Source organism: Lepidochelys kempii, chromosome 9, assembly GCF_965140285.1.
Source record: "Lepidochelys kempii isolate rLepKem1 chromosome 9, rLepKem1.hap1, whole genome shotgun sequence".
Classification (NCBI taxonomy): Eukaryota; Metazoa; Chordata; order Testudines; family Cheloniidae; genus Lepidochelys; species Lepidochelys kempii.
Genome location: NC_136388.1, coordinates 26,810,324 through 26,828,255, shown reverse-complemented (window position 1 = coordinate 26,828,255; position 17,932 = coordinate 26,810,324). Strand labels below are relative to the sequence as shown.

The following is a 17,932-nucleotide window of genomic DNA, read 5'->3' as shown; positions in this document are numbered from 1 at the left end:
TTCCAGCTAAACTTGGGAAACTTGAACAATAAAATTTGTAAAAAATGAAAATACCATATATTTTTGTAGCTGACAAATAATTCAGGCGTAATTTGGTTTTCGTGTCAGTTGAAGATTCAGATTGGTTTTTATTTTGCCTTATTCTTCCCCTTTAATGATAATTTGTTACTCAGGTAAATTAGAGACCCTCCACAACTAGAAATTCTCCATGTTATCCTGTTTTGAGTCTGTTTTTAATTTTGTCAAGTTTCATAGCTAAAGGCAATAACACACAAAAAAAGTACAGTTCACTGTGTGATCAGTAACTAACACTGAATAGTAATTAATATAAATATCAAGCTGTAATCTCGCCATTATTCTGCCTAGTGTAGAGAGAGCAAGGACTGAATCAGCAAGGAGGCTGAATTCCCTTTTCATCTCTTAAACATTGATCCTCACCAGAACACTGACCGGTACTACATGTTCTGTGAATAAATTGGTGGCTTTACACTCTTCCATCTTGCATACCTTTCACGAGCACTTAAAAATGTCACCCTTTGTAGAGGAAGGGAGGGCCATGTTTACATGCACTTAATATTATTCAATGGAATCCATCCTGGAGAGCAGGGAACTTCTATTGGACTGATAAATTTTAAGGCTCTGGGACTTCAGGTTGTCTGGGTTAGTAGTTTAGCAGTAGCACTCTCGATTAATGCTTCAAGGCTAGCTCACTCACTTGCACTTTAGACCCATGGAACTTAGAAGCTTTTAAAAGTAAACTTGATCTACAGGAAAAGGGGATTGATGTATGCTAAATATGTGCTTCGTTAGACAACCCTCCAAGGAGCATTGATCTATGAGAATGTTACTCAGAGGGGCCACTGAAAGTCCAGGAAAAACAGGCTTTATGGACTAAAAAATACTAATCCACAGAACGGAGAGGTGGGCAAGATGTAATTTATTGTCTGCAGCCAGAAGGAGAATAATTAAAGAGAGCTCCATGTTTTCTTGTTTTGTATCAGGGTATAGCAGCCAATATACAGGCTAACCACCTCCTATTCTCTGTTTTTATTTGCTTACAAGTACTGCTTGAGTTCTGCTTCTGGATAGTTAATACAGAGATGGTAATAACACAGGAAAGACCTATAATTAGGAGGATGAGACTTTACACCTCTTGATGACCAGAATAGTGTATGATTGCTACTTAGGAGCTCTTTGGAGAAACTACAACTGTCATACTCCTAAAAGAGCTAAAGCGAAGATAGTCATATTAATTGGTATACAAATAGACCTTGTCGTAAATATTCATTCTCTTTAAAGGCTTAGTATGTGTTTTAATGAAAATGCTATGAAGATTGCTGTAAAGAAAAAAATTTTCTGTTAGCAAAGGCCAGTACATTCTGCTAAAACTGGGGAAAAGTCCTTCCTTTTTTAATAAGATCTTCTGTGATCTCTAGATGTTATCCAGTTTGATGTAATTTTGTTTAGTACTGTATATTTTCACTCCTCTAGGACAGTGGCATTATAGTATAATATCAAAGAATGGGTCCAATCTCATAATCTCTTATTCCTTCTGAGTAAGGGGTCAGTGTAAAGGGCATAATGAAATTTTATCTATGCATGTGTTATGCACTCAGATACTGTAATGAAGCCTATCTGTCTGTTAGAGAGAGCAGCCTGATGTACAAGAATTGGATTGCAAAGTACTAAGATATTCAGATCCAGGATTTTGATTTGCTTAATTATAGAGGTAATAATGGTTAGTCATGACATTTGGTTTCCATAACCAGGCACAGATTCAAATCCTCTCTCCCTGCCCAGGTGAACAATGTTCAGATCCAGGATTTTACATGCCATCTCCTATGTTAGTGGCTATAGGGATGACCAAGAAGCTTCCCCATGTTTACATGGATGCTCACATTACTGGTCTCTATACTTTCTGCTCCCTGGGGACCATGGAGACTGCTCGCTGTTGATACAGAAACATTTTAAAATTATTTTTCTAACTAATTCAATAAGAAAAACAACATGAAAAGAACATTTTCTTTCTATTAGGGCCATGATTACTTACCAAAGGCATAAACATATGTCTTCCCTTTTATTGCCATCTTCATGACATTTGGCATCTGTTCTGTCACCAATATACAAGTATTACTCCATTTGCATCAATGGGAGTTTGTACATTTAGTAAGGGAAAGAGCTGAGCCCATTACTGCTATATTTTGTATGTGATGCAACTTTTAACATATGTCTAGTTGGTAAAGGATTATAAATTGAAAAGGTGAGGATTTGGGCACGACATGTCATCCAGGAATTTAGTTTCTGGTTTTTGTGTATTAAAATAAATAATGAATACTAGCTCTTGTCCTGGTATCAGACTTCTGCTTTTACCATAAGTAATCTGTACAGGAGAGCAGTATGTGGACATCTCCTTATTCAACATTTTGTTTAAATACTAAGGAAACTGACTAATCTGTTTTTAAAATGTGTGCTGGCTAATGCTGGTAATGTTTTTCTGCTGCTCTCTGAGGCATCTCTGAAATGTTCATTCATGTTTTCAAAAGAAGCTGTCTTGCTACACAACATATGTCTGTGACAACTGTCAAACAAACCCAACTGTTTCAATTGTATATGGTTCTATAGCATATACATCAGTGATTCTGGGCGTATATAGCTCCCCTTGAAGTTTATGTACATTAGACCGTTAGTGGATAGTTTCTGTGAGTCCATGTATTTATATGGTTATTGTTGTAAGAGTTCAGTGTACATTAAACTCATGATAAAATACAGGGATGTATCAGGAGAATTATTTTTCCACTGAGATAAATTATTTTTAAAAAGTCTACATACTGTCTGCTTCTATATCTCTGAAATATTCCCTCAAATTATGTTCTGTATTATATTATCACTACAGAAGATTGCCTGTAAAGTCTGACTCTAGTGCAGCAAGCTGGGATAACTGAATCTTTAAAAAAAGGTAAAGTTAATAGTTTCCCATATATATGTGTGTGTGTGTACATAAAGCAATATTTCACACTCAGTATAAAACACAAATAAATAAATTAGTGTTACTGTTCTAATTCTTGTTTGTTTTCAATGGGATGATTGCTACTTGATGTTAATTCAAAACATCATTAGCAAATTTAAAAGATAAAAACATTTCTAATATATTAGGTAACTTTATTGTACTGTAAAATTAGTGTAGGGCTGGATTAACCCTTCCTGAATTAAAAAAAATAACTGCAGAAGAGAGGGAAAAGAGGGGCAAAAATTAACACTTGGTCCCTTAAAATGGAATAGGTTTTGAGGTCCAGAGAGTGGACAGGGCTATATGGCTGCCAGCCATCTGTTCTACCGTGAATATGCCCTCTCATATATTAGCAGTCACTGAGATGCTTCTTCAGTCTAGTCACCCACAGTCTCCCCGGCAGCACTGATTCCTCAGGAGCCATGTTTTTACTGGTCAAATCACCCACAACTTCGCACTAGCAGCTCTGAAGAGAACATCTCAAGAGTTAATGCTATGGCTGTATGCATATGCAAGTGGTCAGCTGGGGACGATGCAGTGGAGGCTGGATTATTCTCAGCTACTCACTTTTAAGCCCCTACTCCTAAAGTCTTGGTGCACGTGTGGATGGCAGGAGTGGGTCAATGCAACAGAGGCAGCATTCTACCTCTTTTCCTGCTTTCAAGAGGAATTCAGCTTGAATTGTGTCTCCTCTTTATGGGATTTGGGGGAATTTTGTGTCATAGGGTGGCCTGATCCTATGAGATTTGCATGGCTGCACCCTTACATTCTCACAGAAGATCTCTAAAGGCAGTGGAGTTATCATCTGTGCATACAGATATGTTTTATGGCTGGGCCCTTAACAGCCAGTTTAAACAATGTTAGTTCTTCTGACTGTTGAGGCTCTTAGTCATTGCCAGAGAAGCGTAAAGGTGCCTTAATGTAAATGAGAATTCAGCCCACATATCAATGAATTGTGTGTGTATATGTATGTCTTTGCTTATGCACGTATATATTTGAGATTTCAAGCTTTGGCCTGTGATATACAGAAGATCAGACTAGATGATTTGGTGGCCCCCCGATAAGAGATTCATAGAAAATTAATATTGTGGACACCTCCAGTGTAAAAGCAAGCTGGACATAATTTTGTATTTGAATCAGAACCAGTTTTAGCATGATAAATTACAGGGTGGATTTGATTTAAATCATGATTTAAATCACTAGTCCGGAAGACTTGATTTAATCATGGATTTCTACATAAACGTGCATTCTTGTTGGTTGTTATAACCTTAATACATATTCTTCACAACTCAGAGACAGATGAGACCCAAATTGGATCTTTCTTACGGCCTGCTGCCATTACAGGTTTTCCCTTCTAGTGAGAGAATGGTATGGTAGATCTCAAATCAATGAAGGCTTCACTCAGAAAGACCTCAAGACTTCTGGAATATGCTGCTCAAAGAGTTTCACTGTTGTTTCTACTGCCTGTCCCTCTCTTCTCACATTTATCTCCAGACTTCTTCTCCTTGTCCAGACCTGTTCTGCCCCCAACAATCTTCTATTCATTGAACTTTTTGAAACTTTGCACTTTTAGAGAGAGGTAAGGCACTGACTCTGTGTACACACATTTGCAGAGGGACAATAGGGTTGAGGTCTGGTATTTCTCATCTCTATATGTTATTTATTTATTTTAAAACATTTTTGCTGTTAACAAGCATGTTACCTCTAGAGACACAAATCCTCAGTTTTAGAACTGCAAAGCTAAGCATCTCTGATGGTATTTTCTAGACTGAGCTCTGAGTCCCATTAGGTAGATAGAAAGATTAACCTAAATAATCTATACAGAAGTCCCTGGAACCCCATAAGATTGGGTCCCTAATCCATGAACTATTGGAACTCATTTACAAATTTTTTCTTAAACAGTACATGAATATATTGTCTCATACTATAGAATTAGAATTTATAATCCGTATTCCATGATGAGATATCTTTGAGCTACAATGTATAGTAATTAAAACGATTTTAGATAGGTTTTTTCCTCAAAAAGCATTTTATCAAAAAAATCCGATTTTTAAAATTTTTTTTAAATCATTGATTTTTATCCACCCTGATAAATTAGTATTGAAAAGCCTAAACTCTGTATTTTATACAGCTGTGCAGTTTAAAATGTGAAATGCAGTATGAGTCCTGAAAGTACTCAGGTCCCATACGGATGGCATTTCTTGTATCCATTCATTTATGCAGAGAGTAACGATGCTTTTCTTAGGTGTATGGATGGTAATTTACATTTGAATATGTTCAGTATTTTTTCTGTTAGAAGCTATATGAATGCATTGTTTGGCAGTGGGAGAAGCTTCTGTTGCAAAAGGATACCCCTCCCTTCCAAATAGAGACTGGTCATTAACATCACATTCATAGTTGGGTTCTGATAAGTGTGTCAGTTACACTTTGATACACAAAATGAAGTTTTTTAACAGAATATGCACTGAATTTTTCTTTTAACTTCTACACCACATTTTCTATATCTTGTAGTAAGAAGTTTAGTTTCTAAAGCTTTAGATTTTGTGTGCCAAAAGATTAATAGACTTAGCAGACTTGTTTGTTAAGCTTATTGATGATAATGTAATAAGTCAAGAAATGGTCACAGATCATTTGGTGAAGCAAAATATGCATCAGAGTTGAATTTGGAACAGGCATTTTTTGAAAGACTAATCAAATGTTATAGATAACATTCCCTGACTTTGCTAGCTAATCATATGTTCATGTGGTCTGCAGTGCTTGTATAGGAAGTTCAAAAGATTTATCGTGCATTCGATAGACATTTAATAGAGTGAAGATAACTAGCAAAAGTGTTCCCTCAGTTAAACACATGTGCAAGTCCAAGTGGTATAAATAGGAATTCACATGCCTAGCTTAGGACCATACATAGCCCTTAGTTTTTACATTAGGCCGGCTTCTGAATTTCATAAAGTCAATATAGAGAAATCCTGAGGCCCTTAGTCAGGCAAGCTGTTATTGACCTTGGTAGTTCTATATATTTTTATCTATGATCGGCTTCAGTGGGAGTTTGCCTGATTTTAAAAAGTGAGTAAAACGAGTTATGAATTGCATTCATTATCTGAACAGGTAAGAATATTTACTAAGGAAAACGCTTTACTTAGAGGGTAAAACTCCTACTAGCTTCCCTGGGAGCAGTATTGGACCTAGAGCCTAAAAATGGACCATATTCCAAATCCTGGAAAGTATGCACATGCTGCTTAACCTTAACCTTGTGAATAGACTTCAGTGGCACTACACACATTAACGATTAATAATTAGTCACATAATTAAGTGCCTGGCTGTCTTGTGGCTCAGGGCGCTCAGCACCTTGCTGATTCAAGCCCTAAAATTGTTCATGATAATTTCTGTCAGAAACAGATAACACATAGATTATGAAGGTTTTGAAAACAGTCCACGGCTTCATAAAACATAAGCTAAATGCAGATGATTGCTTCAGAACATAAAAGTTTTACAGTGTCTGATGTCTTTTTGCATCACCCTTCAAAATTAAACTTCAAGGTCTAGAATAATAAAGTAGCAATGATTCAGTCAAGAGATCCAATCGTGTGGTAAATGAACAAAGATTTACTTCAAATGCTACTTACATTAACTTTTAACATAGGTTTATTCAGCAGAGCACTGGTCTTTGAGAGAGACCACAGTTCACCTATAGTTTAGGGTATTAAATGGAATGTATTTCATAGACTCAGTACTACAGATCACCAGACTAACTACCTAATTTTGTAGAGTTTGGCAAAATTGACACTATTTCTCAAGAGATGTAATACTAAGTCATGAGATACAGCACTTCTTGCTGAGAGAGAGTGAGAGAGGTCATCCCCCAAGTTCTGAGTCCACAAGGCTTTCATTTCAAATATCTGTATTGTACATGCTACTTGGTGGGAGTGGGTGTGTGAGAGAGAAACACCGGTTGTGGCTCCATAGTTAAGGATTAGTTAAGCTTTTCACTTAAAGCAAATGAAAAGCTCAATACTATATGATGTATGAAAATACATCTCTGTATCCTCAAAATTTTTGCACTTGCTCTTTGAGAATAAAATGAATTTTTCTGAGAATATACATCTGTTAGTTTGTTTACAAGTTAAAATTAGTTAAAGATTGATCCTTTAAGAAGTGTAGCACCTAGTATCAGACCTTTTGTTTGGCCCTAATGATCTTAATAATGGAACAACAGAAACTCTTCAAACTTCCCATATGGTTAAAATTCAAAAATTAAAAATTGTGCATAGGGTATGTTGAAAAATTTGTTTAGGATTACTCATCATTTTCCCCATTATTTTTTTTGTAACCGAAAGATTCTCCTTCGGCACAGGCTGAGGAATAAGGGTCTACCACAGAGAATTTCACAAATAACTGACCTTTTAAAAAAATAGCTACCATCTTCCATTGTTCTCAGTGGGACTAAGGCATCGGCTATTTTTAGCAAAGATGGCTATTGTCTCTGTTCACCCATTCCATGTGGCCTTTCTGTCTGTTTCCTGACAGCAGTAGGGGCCACCATCTTCCCTAAGGGACCTTAGCTTCACTTTTTTTGGGAACTGTGGGAAGTAGTGGCCATTTTGAAATCTTAACTGAGGTATCTTATAGTTTCAATCCCATTGAGAACAATTCAGTATAACCTCAGAGTTATGAACAGCTCAGGAATGGAGTTTTTTCATAACTCTGAAATGTTCGTAACCTTGTAATCTGTTAATGGTTGTTCTTTCAAAAGTTTACAACTGAACATTAACTTAATACAGCTTTGAAACTTGACTATGCAAAAGAAAAATGCTGCTTCCCCCCACCCCTCCCTTTTTTTAGTACTTTATGTGTAACACTGTACTGTAATTGGATTTTTTTAATCTCTGCTGCTGCCTGATGGTATACTTCTGGTTCCAAATGAGGTGTGTGGTTAACTAGTCAGTTCGTAACTCTGAGGTTCTGCTGTAGGATGATGTTGGCAATTTAAAAAGAAGGTAATCCTTTGTGAATTATCTGAAGAAGATTTTGTGTACCACCTTCTGCTGAATTAAGAACTTTCAATTATGAAATATGACAGCAAAAATGACCACTAATTTTAAATATTTCTTTTTCAAAACTACCCATTTATCAAATCACTTGAACTCTGCCCTGTAATGACACCATGAGGTGGTAGGGAACTAAAAAAAAATCTTTAAAAATCAATTTAATCCAACCTGGGTCCACAAACACTAAGATGTCTTAATTAAAATTATATTGTTATTGCATTGTATCAGTGTAAATTATTTGTACTGAGGGCAAAGCTAAGGTTATTTTGGGTTTCCTAACTGTGCATTTGCATAACTTAACAGGATTTCTTTTAAGTTTAACTTTAATTCTGAATATCCTGGGTTCATAATGTTGGTTTGTTTGGATTTTTTTTTAAATTTAATTTTATAAATACCACATCCCTTTAATACATATTATTGATATGTATTCTCAACCTTAACCCAATTTCAATGTAATTTTTTATTGGGAATATATGTGTATGTGCATGCATATACACATATATGCATATGTATTTGTACACAAAATATACTTTTGTGTTATAAAAATATTTAGTTGTGGACATTCTTCTTGCAAATAACATCATGTACCAACTGCTGTGTCAGCTCTGAAAAGTAGAGTAAATATATCTGGAATTTGCCCAAAACGATCTGCAAAACGTTCTAGAGAAGTTGAATATAGTAATATAGAAAATAGCAAAATCCAGAAATAACCCCACAAAATCTTAGAGGGTTATCCCAAACAGTCCTGCAAACCATACTACAAGGTTCCATAGGGTTTCAAAGTTATGGCTTTGAAATTCAGTGTGTTTGGGGAATTAATCTACATGGTACGTAACTACTTTACAGAGGACCATTGCAACTTGTCTGAGGTATCTGAGGGTGGTATATGCCACTGGGCTTTGCTCTATGAGAGGTGGCTGGGTGTTGTCTTTGCTTGTGGTACTTTAAGCTTGACCATCTGAAGGAGAGGTAAAAACTCACCTATGCTACCAACGTGGTGGAGAGAAGAGCTATTTTCCCTGTTTGGGAGTTCTGAAGAGAAACTGCCCTTCCCTGCTGCTCTCTCTCCCCACTGCTGGTCGTCTGTGAAATTTTTTGTGGTCCCTGCCTACTCTTCTCACCCCATGCTGGAGTTATTATCTGTGAAAGAATAGGAGATATCTCCATCTGAGTCATAAGGGGAGAAGCTGGGAACTCTGACTGTCTCCCTGCAGCTGTTAAGATCTCCTGCCTGTGGTTTCATCAGAGCTTCAGTCTCCCAACCACTCACTCAACCAGGAAGTGAACTAAAGATTGAAGAATGAGAAACTCTCTCACGAAAGCTCATGCTCAAATAAATTGGTTAGTCTCTAAGGTGCCACAAGTACTCCTTTTCTTTTTGCGAATACAGACTAACACGGCTGTTACTCTGAAATCTCTCAGAATTGACTAGCATATTAGAATTAACCCAAATTGGGGCTTCACTTTAAGGGAGGCTTCACTTGTCTTACGCATATGTGTGTGCTCCATACTTAAAGTTGATTTTGTTTTTAATCTGGACTACTTTATGGAGGTGGAGGAATATGAATATAGAAATGAGTGCTCAGTAATACCATTTATAAATAACTCTAGCTTTACATATTAACAGTAGCGCTGTCTTTGCTATAAGGCAATACAATTATGCCTGTTTCAGAATAAAACATGCATTTCTTTTAAAACCTGAATAAATTGCTTTAGAAGGAAAATAAGTTTGCTTTATTAATTGGGTCTAGATGCATCACAGTCTTCTAAAGCCTTTAAATTCCATTTTTCCCAGGGGTACCATAAAGTACTATTCAGGCTTCAGAAGCTTTGTGAACCAGGCAGATTTGTCAAGTTTTCCAAGTAGATTGCCAAGCTCGAAACAACAGTAATTAGACCTGGACTCACCTTAAAAATATATGCTACCATTCCAACATTTTGTTTAATATTCATCTTACGAATTTGGGTATAAGGGCCTCTTTGCTTTAAGTTCTATTCAGAAAGTTTACACCACTCATCTTCATTGATGAGTGCCTTGGCATTTGTCTGATGACATGCACTTACAGTCTGAAAACTTACACTGGCTATTTCAGGCAAGGTACCACTTTACCCATGCCATTCAGTTTCCAGGGAACAAAAGTCTAAACACAGTGATAAACACAGAATGATTTACATATGAGAATAAGTAAATAGTGTTTTGCCTAGGGATACATGAAGCTGCAAGGAAATACATTTTTCAAGTATTTGGAAGTCTACACAGAATTCTTGGTTTTGTATAGTTAGCTTTAAAAAAAAATCTTCTTTTATACATAACCTTGTAGGGAAAATCCTGCAACCCTTAGCGCTTACTCAAGACAAACTCAGGATTTTATTCATAGTGCAATGACAAACGAATGACAGTGAATCAATTCTAGTAATAACATAGTATATACTATAGGTATATAAAATAAAATAAAAAACATCTGACAAATCGAAGAAGAGATTAGCGTTTGCTGGTTTTAAAATAAACATTTTTTAGTTTGTATCTCCACTGAAGGAAAGACTCTTGCTGACTCCTATGGGTGTTGGATCAAACTCCTATATTTTATAAATAGCCTACCAAGCTCTATAAGAAAACTTTTTTTTTTAATAAACGCACTGTTATTTTTTTTCCTGAAGAAGTAGAGGACTTATTTCTGATCTTTGTTTGTTTTTCTTTTTAAATAGTGAAGGCAAAAATTAAAGGATCTGACCCTTTTGTTGCTGTTGTTTTGTAAGTACTGTGCCACTGGCAGAATCAGTGTTTAAATACAGGGTGTGAGATTCTTTTGCTATATTTTTACTTGTGTTTTTGCTGTTTGGTATTCTGTCTCTCAGTCTTCCACAGTCAAGATATGTACTAAAGCCTGCTTTGTTCTTGTTCAATCTTTTTAGATAGTACTTAAGAATACTCCACTTTCCCGTGTAATGATTAAGATTGCATCAAATTCCATTTTTCAAATAGCAGATTTTTAAAGCTGAGAGAGCACAAGTTCAACTGGATTTATACTGAATAAATTTACTGTATTGTTAAGTTTCTGTATTCTCCGCAGTTAACTTTCATCAAAAAAACTTTTTAATTAAGAAGAATTCAAACAGAATATAAAAGCTAATTTCATTTTCCTATAGGGAAAACACTATGGAAAATTTGATAAATATAGCAGAGGTAGACAATAGGGAGGGCAGAAAATACTTTGGACTTAGTGCAGATTCCTTCCAAGGTGCAATGTGACCTTTATAAAAATAGAGTGAAATTGTAAGAACATTAATTGACAATACTGGCGAGTTTGCAATTGTTTAGTTGAGTATCATCTGATGGCCAGTTGTGCTGTTTGAACATGGCTATAAAGAACATGGACCCACACCCTGTCAATCTGTTCAGCAGAGAATCCTCTATTGAACAGTAATGCAGGTAACACCATTTTGCAATGGCTTCTTGGAAGAAAGAGGTTACAGATGTTATACGCTTAAGATGCCCTTTCCCACCATCCATGCAAAATTAAGCAAGACATAAATCTTTTATAAGAGGCCCTGATCCAGAGCATTTAAATGTAGGCTTAACTTTAAGCACGTGAGTATTCCCATTCAGTGGGCTAAAGGCCAGGATTTTTAAAGGTATTTAGCTGGTCCTGTGCTCAATGTTGCATTACCTAACTGATTTAAGAGCCCAAATCCTTTATTTTGAAAGGATTTGGGCACATAGGAGCCTAAATCACATTGACTGTCAGGGGATTTAGACACCCTTGCAATGCTGAATGCAACAATTCCAGAATCTGGTCCTAAGTGCTTTTCTGCATTAGCATCTTAAAATGCTATCTTTTCAATTACAGTATTTTAATAAATCAGTCTAGCCAGGAACTAGATTGCAAATGGCATAGAACATTAACAATATTAATAAAGTGCTAATAAATTAATAATACTTTAATAGTACTTGTGTAATGTAACCTTTAGTTTTTAGATATTTCTTTCAAGTTCTTTATATTTGATTTCTATGCATGATCCTATGGCAAGTTTACGTTAATGAATATAACTTTAGGTGGCCCATTTCACTAAGAAATGTGATAAATCCATAATTTATATGAAGCTGCAAGGTCCATTTCTTCTGCAGGAAGGCCCTACATCTATGTTACACTAGGGTGACATGCATTGTATCTTGGTTGTGGACTACAAAAAAGATTACCTACAGAGTATCTGTGTGGAGAGGGGGAGAACGCAGTCTGCTTATGTCTATCAAAAGACAGGCTGTTTGGAAACAATATCTTGGTGTTATTGAGACCATGAGAGTCTTGCGTACAGGTATCCTGTTTTAAAGCAAACTGTAAGTGAGTACTATTACCAGGGACAAACACAGCTACGTGTCAAAATGATGAATTCCAAAACATAAATTGTCCTGAGAAATAAACAAGCAGAAGCGACACAACAATGCTGTTGTATTCGACTACAAGGGATGCAAAGATATAGGGAAAAATGTGTGGGGTATTCATGTTGCTTTTGGCTGAGAAGTACCTCTGATTGAGCAGGATATTCTGATCTGAGCAATACTGTGAGAAGCTCAGAAGATAGTTCAGATGGCTCCCTGCCATACTGCTACCATAAATAGATCAGTGCAGCTGGTTACAACCATCCAGATCCATAACCTGGAAATGGCTGTTAGCAGAGACCTGGAAGGCACAAGCAGGAGATTTTGTGTGCTTAATACTGACATGGGGGTGGGGAGGGACGGTGTTGGCACTGGACTTTGCCTTACACTGTGCTTTCCCTTTCTTTTGGCACATGCTTCATTTATTAAGTAGTGCAACTTAAATATAAACCGACTTCCAGATATGAGCCTAGGGGTGATTTTGTGTAATACACAAATGATGTGGGTCTAATACAAAGTGATGTTTTGCTCCTCAAATCAGTTTATATATATAAATTTTATATTGCTATATAATAAATATAAATGTATTAATTAGCCAGATCTCTAACTTTTCAAACTGAAGTGGCTGAGTCTTGATGGACTGAGTCCCATAGATTTTTTTCATCTCAAAAAAGAACAGTCCCATCTCTTAGTTCTTTTGTTCCTTAGCAGTGTTGACTAATTAAGAGCTCTATCCCGACTCCCTAAAATACTTAGACCCTGATCTTGAAAGCACTTACTCATGCGTTCAACTGAAATCAGTGAAACTACTCCTGTTTTCAAAGTTAAACATACGAGTAGGTCTTTATATAATAATGTAGCCTATGTTTGGACTGAACTCTGTTCAGCCAGTGGAAACGAATATTTATGACTGTACTCAAATATCAATAGCCTCTCAATATACCTAAGAATCAACTAAAGGAAATTTAAAAAACAAAGAAGTCCTATCTAGGCTGTAGAGTCTTATACAGATGTTGATTTCAGGATCCCAGTATTTTTTTCTTAATCCACAAATAGGGTTTTTAATATGCTGGAAGGGTATATTGAGTACAACTAACAATATGAAATAGAATATATGATAATGAAAGGACAGTAGTTATTGTAACATACAAAATATTCCACTTCAGAAATTGTCATACTTAGAGAAATTGAAGTTCTGAGCTAACATGCGTTCATCCCCATATTATACCCTACCACAGCTGCTGGGGTAAATTTCATTCAGAACATTTAGCCTTGTGACTCCTGTTAACGTTAATGGGAGTCATACAGCTATATATCTCCATACATTAAACTGAAAATGTTTTGTACCGACTTAGTGTGTCCTATGTAAAACGTTCCAGCTACTGAAATGTTTGCAGTTTTTAAAATTGAAACAAATACATCAAATGGGTGTAAAAAGAATGTGAGTAGTACAGTATCGAAGAGTTTTATAAGAGCTGGCAGAGGAGCTTGCTGGGCTGTTAATGTCAATTTTCAATAAGTCTTGATTACAGTCTATAAGTATTTACACAGGAAACAAATATTAATAATGGGCTGTTCCATCTAGCAGAGAAACATATAACAACCCAGGGGTTGGAAGTTGATACTAGACATATTCAGACTGGAAATAAAATGTCATTTTTTAAATGGTGAGAATCATTAATCATTGGAACAATGTACCAAGGGTCATGGTGGATTCTCCATCACTGACCATTTTTAAATCAAGATAGGATGTTATTCTAAAAGGCATGCTCTAAAATTAATTTGGGGATGTTTTATGGCCTGTGCTTAACAGGAGGTCAGACTCGATGATCACCATGGTCACTTCTGGTCTCAGAATCTATTAATCTAGTGTCAATATTTCATTTCAGTTTTTAATTTGAACGATGCACTACAGTACATACATACTACAGTATGAACTACAGCTGCTGAAATACTGGTACATATTAGGGATTAGGATCAGACTTTCATGGAGGGCAGATTACGACACATCTGCCTACTGTTGTGTTGCTTGCATCTTGCTCTGAAGCATCTGGTGCTGGCCACTGTTGGAGACAGGATACTGGACAAGTTGAGCCTTGGCAATTCCTAATATTCTACAAATACTAGGGCTTTGGTTCAATTTGAGTGCGTTAGCATTGAGAAATGCTAAAGTTTGGAAATTGAGCTGAATGATTCGTTCAATAAATGCAGTACAAATTTAGCTTGCACCGGTTTGGACAACCAACTAGTTTGTCCTATTTTCAAGTAACTTTGCCATATTTTGGTAGGATCATATAGTTGCTACAGTATTTGCCCCTTGTTCTTTAATTAAATGCCCGGACCGTTGAAGATTCTGTTTATATATTGAGTGTGAGCAGAATGTGTTGCATTGTATTTGTTAATAACCAAATTCAGGGCCTTTTTCCTTTTGCCCTCAAAGCAGATGTAAAATAATGCTGCCCACATAAGAACCTGTGATGAATCGTCACTCTTGCCAGGACTCTTGATCATACGCTATGTACTAAAATGTTTTGATGACCTCTGGTCCTGACCTGGAAGGCCGCAGCCAGAGAGGACCAGTAGAGCATGTGAACTGTACCACATTTGGAAGACAAGGAGATAGTACATATTTGTGTAATTAGAGGCCTGGAATTGGCTCATTACAATACGTAAAGGAAGGGAAAAGATGTATAGGTTTCAGGTAGGCTAGACAAGTAGCCCATTTAACCTCGGGAGACCAGGTTCAAATTCCAGTTTACTAGTACATCACAAATAAATGAGTTTGGTGGTCTCATCCAAGTCTCTAATTCATATTTATTCACATAACAATATCACCATACACAACTTGGCACAATTCTGCAAGACTGGAATATGCTGATTGGCACTGGAAGAGTGTGGGTGTTGCCAGGCACATTAGCAGAGCTACCTGGAGAAGCTTGCTGGCTCGAGCAAATGCTACTGGCAATAAGTACTAATATTAGTAGTATTTTTGTCATTTATATTGCATAATCCAGTGGGACCCCAGGGTGATCACCTCAGGATCATTTTGCCTCTTACTGGATTGCAGCCATTCTGGGATGAAACAAAGCCATTCTGTGCAAACGATGCTACAATGGCAACCCTTTTAGGAAAGGAAGTTGAGAGCAACAGATTCAGTTTCAGCTAAGTGAGGACATTTGAACAAATAGTTCTAAATGAAATTTATAAATTCTTTGATGAGCACTTAGATATTAGCAGATTTTTCTCTTGTGAAAAGTAATATTTTAAATAATTATAGGGGGTCAGAATCTTGGGGTTATATAGCATCCAAATGAAAGCATCCCCAGCAGCACTTCGTCCTCTAGACACAAACTAAGGTATTGGTTTAATTCTGTGTTAAAGGGAAGCTACTATTAACTGTAATGGTGCAGGATCAGGCCAAAGGGTGGGGAATAAGGGCTTGTTTACATGGTGCCTTAGTCCACACCCACCACACTCACTAATCTGCCTGCGTGGACCCTCCTGGTGCACAGTAAAACTTCCCTAGTGTATGTTAATGTAGTGCTCTTTGAAACGGGACTAATTTAGGGAACTTTTAGTGCGAACCGCAGGGTCCACAAGATATTGTGTAGACAAGCCCTAAAACTCAGGTCCCTTGACTCCGTGCTATAACTGCTAGACTAATCAGTTGGAAGGATGTCCAACAGTTCTAAGGAAATGATTTGTTTTTTCTTAGATCTCTAATACTATTTAATAAAAGTTTTGCTTTTTGAATATAATGTTTTAAAGAATTTATAGTGGAATGTTATTTTTCTATGTCTGCCTCATATGACATGTTCAGATGAATAACTGCATGTCATTTATGGGCAGACTGGTGATGTTCCATAATTCTCGATACCTGATTGATATATTTTGCTATCTTGGTAATTTGCTTTTAAATAATGTTGCCAATATGTTCTTACCTACTACCAAAATTGGTCTTAAAAATAAACCTGATTGGAATTCTGTATTAGCAAAATGATATATCTGTTGTAGTTCAGTCAGACTGAGTAAGTTCACACTATTCCAGATGAGGTTTCACAAGTGCCTTGTATAATGGTACTAACACTTACCTGTCTCTACTGGGAATACCTTGCCTGATGCATCCTAGGATTATATCGGGGTACTCAAACTGAGCATTGTGGGGGTTGCGAGTTGTCAGACTGCACCCTCAAACTCCACTTCACCTCTAGCATTTATAATATAAAAAATAAATATAAAAATGTGTTTTTAATTTATAAGGGGGAGTCACACTCAAGGCTTGCTGTGTGAAAGGGGTCACCAATGCAAAAGTTTGAGAACCACTGAATTATATTAACTTCAAAAGGCACTGGATCATACCTATGTGCCATACAGAAACTATTTTACATTAAAATTGTTTCTAATATAGCATATGTTGTATATTTACAATTCAAACTGACTCAAGTATAGAACCTGATCCTACAATTCTCCTCCTGATAAATTTAGTACAGAGGTTGTTGTTTAACTCAAGAGAGTTAATATGGGGTCATTTTGTTGTCGAATTCTCTTAGAAAACTTGACTGTTCTCTTTGCCAGCCCATTTCCTTGTGGATGATAGGGGCTGAAAGCGATATACTTGAAATCATACTACATCCGAAAAGCTTCGAATTCAGAGCTGGCAAACTATGTTCTGCTCTCAATAACAATATTTTCCATAATGCCAAAATGAGAAATGTGCCTCTTAATTTTTCTAGGACCTGATGCCTTGTGGGTCTAGTGACTAAAATTTCTACAACTCCAGACCAATCAATGCCTATCAGATATGTCTATTTTCTAAGAAGTTCTGATGTTCTTTTGGCATTGGCTTGTCTGACAATGTTGTGAGTATGCGAGGTTCTTTGAGTTGTATCTCTCTGGTCATTCTGCAAGACTTGTTTACTTCAAAATTTCAGACTTAGAAAGAGCACCAAGAATAACTTCAGGTTCTGTGAAAGAGCACACTGAAGATGCATGCTGTTCACTCTCTCAGCTCTGAAATCTGTGGCAAATTTGATAATTAGCCTAATTTTTTGTTTTCACTTAATCTTGTGACATTGCTATAATCACATCTCTCACTTGGTCCATGATGTAATTATTGCATTTCTTTCACATTTATTTAGATCTATGTTTAGATATTTTATTGGTAATAGTTAGATAAGGCAGAGATATTTTGAAAATGCTACAATTTGGTCAGTTTTTTATATTTCTTGATTTAAATTAAGTCTAATTTGGAAACTGCAGGCTGTGAGATTACATTAACAATATAAATAATATATTAATTTAACTCCATTTCCCATTCTTACTAGAATCATTGTCATAAAGATAGGTTCATGTTGCATAATTCTGTTCTTGCTGACAATTCTCATGACAGTGAGATTAGTTTCTCTTGCTTCTTTGAGCCCAGAATAGTGTACCTCACTACTCTAACCTTTTTTAGTGTTGTGCATTTTCATTGTGTCTGACCTGTACATCTGTTTCTGTAAG

At 36.4% G+C, this 17,932-nt stretch overlaps 1 protein-coding gene across 16 annotated transcripts in view; it reads left to right on the top strand.

Annotated features, from left to right (window-relative positions):
- The window catches only part of MBNL1 (muscleblind like splicing regulator 1), a 200,542-nt gene that overhangs the window by 15,043 nt on the left and 167,567 nt on the right, over window positions 1-17,932 (top strand). For 3 of the 16 annotated variants that reach the window (XM_073359664.2, XM_073359649.2, XM_078854394.1), the window contains exon 2: window positions 2,894-2,956. The exons of the other annotated variants lie outside the window; for them this stretch is intronic. The gene's annotated coding sequence lies outside the window, so the exon portion shown is untranslated. The remainder of the gene's footprint in view (window positions 1-2,893; window positions 2,957-17,932) is intronic. 16 annotated transcript variants of the gene reach the window in all.